Here is a 3077-nt window from a genome sequence, read left to right on the forward strand (position 1 = left end):
CAATCCTCTTGTTGTTAACCACTGCCACTTGTGTTATCCAATTCTTGTCCCCATTTATTCAAGACAGGATAAAAGGGGTGTCAGCTACAGTTGCAACTCAGTTCCTACTACCCAAACTCTCTCTTAATGCTCCCCAAACCTGTGCAGCCTTACGAACACCGGACTCATCCCACTGTGGACAACTATAGCCCTATCCGGGGCAGTTCTGGAAGTCTGACCTTCATTTTCATCACCCCTTTTAACTAGAGTCAGGAGTGTGAGGAGCCTAAACTCTTCCTTCCCCTCCCCTCCCAGAACAAAAGGCCTACCTACCCTACCCACCAGTTTCCCTAGAACAGTGGTTCTCAACCTTCCTAATGCCATGGCCCTTTAATACAGTTCCTGTGGGTCATGACCCACAGGCTGAGAACCACTGCCCTAGAAACATCCTAGCCCCCCAAACCCTCCAGCATCCTGAGGAATCCTCCTCTCCCTCCATCCAGTATACAAACAAGGCCCCAAAGCCACTTAGCACTGCTGCCATCTTTGCCCAGGCAGGTCTCTGTCTCCTTTGATAAAACTCGGCCTGAACCTCTCCATGTCTCTTCTTTGGGTACACCACTGAACCACTTTCACTCATAACCCTGACAAGAATACAGCCATTATAGAAGACAACTGGTGAGTCCAAGCATGGCAGAAATCACAATGCATGATAACAGCAACCCTTCTCCACACACCTGGGATGTTTCAAGGCCAAGGTGCCTGGGAAACAGCAGAACCGCAGAATTCCCTTCTGTGCCCCTGGCTAGCACTATAGATCACCTCCTGGGGTAAACGTGAGTCACTCTGCAGAAGAGAATGACTCCCCTCCTCCCTTCCACATTGCAGTTATACTGATAAGGGTAATAAAAGCCTTTTTGATACTGAGAGAGCTGAGCCTAAGTCAGTCTCCATCCTGCTCTTTCCTCTTTAACCCCTGGGCTGGCATCCTTTCCTTGCAGATCCTCACACCAACATGTCTCCTGAACCCCTCAGTCTATACTTTATCGAACTTAACCATGAAAATGGACAGTTTCTCCTGTATATCTAGATCTCTATTTTGAAGGCCCCCATGCATTCACTTTAAATGAATTGTTGTGCCTTTTCTCCTAATCTGTCATGTATCAGTGTTTTTCAGTGAAACCTAAGGGGTTTGGTCCCCACACAACATGAATTTTTGAAGTCCACATGATTTAGAACTTCTCTGCATAGCAGTAGTAATAACTGCAATTTGAAGAATAGTTTTATAAGTTTGAAATTATTGCTATCTTTCTGCCAGTATTTGAGCTCTACACTTCTATTCATGTTAGTTTCCTCAAAATTGGGGGACCAGGGTAAAGAGTAACACAAATAATTATTCATTATCTGTTGCTATGTGGCAAGTTACCCCAAATTTAGTGGCTTGTAAAAGGAAACATACATTCCCGTCATCAGGAATGCAGAGGCAGCTTGGCTAGGTACCTCTGGCACAGGCTGTGTCCCAGGGCTCTTCTCCAGGGGGATACACTTCCAAGCTCCCTTACATGGTACATGGGAGAGGGCAGGGCTCAGGACCTCGTTGGCTGTTGCCCAGAGACATGAGTTCCTAGCCATGACCAATGCCTCACCACAGGGCAGCCCACATTATGGTGTCTGGATTCCCTCAGAGCAAGGGAGCCAGAGAACCCACCTAAGCTGGAAGCCATGGTTTCTGCATGTCCTGATCTGGAAGTGACCTCTCATCACTTTTGTCTTATTCTCTTGCTCCATTAAGAGCAAGTCAGTAGGCTTGGTGCCTGTGGCTCAAGCGGCTATGGCACCAGCCACATACACCTGAGCTGGCGGGTTCGAATATAGCCTGGGCAGTCAAATAACAATGATGGCTGCAACCACCTCCCCCCCTGAAAAATAGCCAGGTGTTATGGCAGGCACTTGTAGTCCCAGCCACTTGGGAGGTGAAGGCAGGAGAATCTCTTGAGCTCAAGAGTAGGAGGTTGCTGTGAGTTGTGATGCCATGGCACTCTACAGGGGGACAGTATCAAACTTAAGACTTGAGTTGATCGGGGGACAGCTTGAGGCTCTGTCTCAAAAAAAAAAAAAAGAGCAAGTCATTAGGTCTAGGCCATGCAATGGGAGGGGATTAAACAAGGGCGTGAATGAGGCAGGGATCCTCCAGGACATCGTAGGGGCTGCCTACCTCAGAGGCAACAGAGAGGGAGGCATGAAGAATGAGAGCTAGAGAACAGGAGCTGGAGAGTGGAGAAGAAAATCATATGAAATGAAAAAGAACTTAGGAATAAGTGGGCAAATTTTCTTCAACTGTGAATTGAATATAATATTTATGTGTTTATGACTGTCCATTTTATTTTTAGGTACATTTGATTTTGATTGGTGTTTTTACATGTCTCATTGACAACAGGTGTGTCTGATTTTTTACCTTAGTAACAATAATGAATTTATTTTGGGATTGTCAAAGTCACCCAGAGGATGTGTTTTTTTTTTTAAATTATTAAGTCAGATATATATAGATCATGAATACATTCATGCATATGTGGGGTACGATGTGCTGTTTTTTTTTTTTTTATACAATCTGACGTGATTACATTAAAGCCTGGTTGTTTTGAGTCACCCGTAAACTCCAGTTCCCTTTTGTCAGTTGACCTCATGGACCTTCCACACAAAGATGGGTGAGGATGCTAAATGCTTTGCAAAGAGACATAATTGTTACATAACAATTTTTGTAAGGGTCAAAGTATCAGATCGATCTTAGATGGCGACTGTGGAACTGGAAACCACCTTTGTTCCAATTCCCCCACCTACCAAAGAGAAAACAATCTGATCAGGAGGTTGCTAACTCAGAGCACTATATTAAACATCTTGTACAGATGGGCACTCTGTTTTTTTAAAAAATGGTAAAAGCAAAAGTTGGCAAGCAAACCTTTGGCTGATCAACTCTCTTAAGTTTGATACTGTTTTGAAGACTTTGGGGCTCTGTAAAACGATATCCAATTGTCAAGTAATTTAAGGCCTGGCTGTGACTACTCACTTTTTAAGGATGGTATTGAGCCTATGTGGAAAGA

Source organism: Otolemur garnettii, unplaced genomic scaffold (genome assembly GCF_000181295.1).
Source record: "Otolemur garnettii isolate 467f Iridium unplaced genomic scaffold, OtoGar3 scaffold00002, whole genome shotgun sequence".
NCBI lineage: Eukaryota > Metazoa > Chordata > Mammalia > Primates > Galagidae > Otolemur > Otolemur garnettii.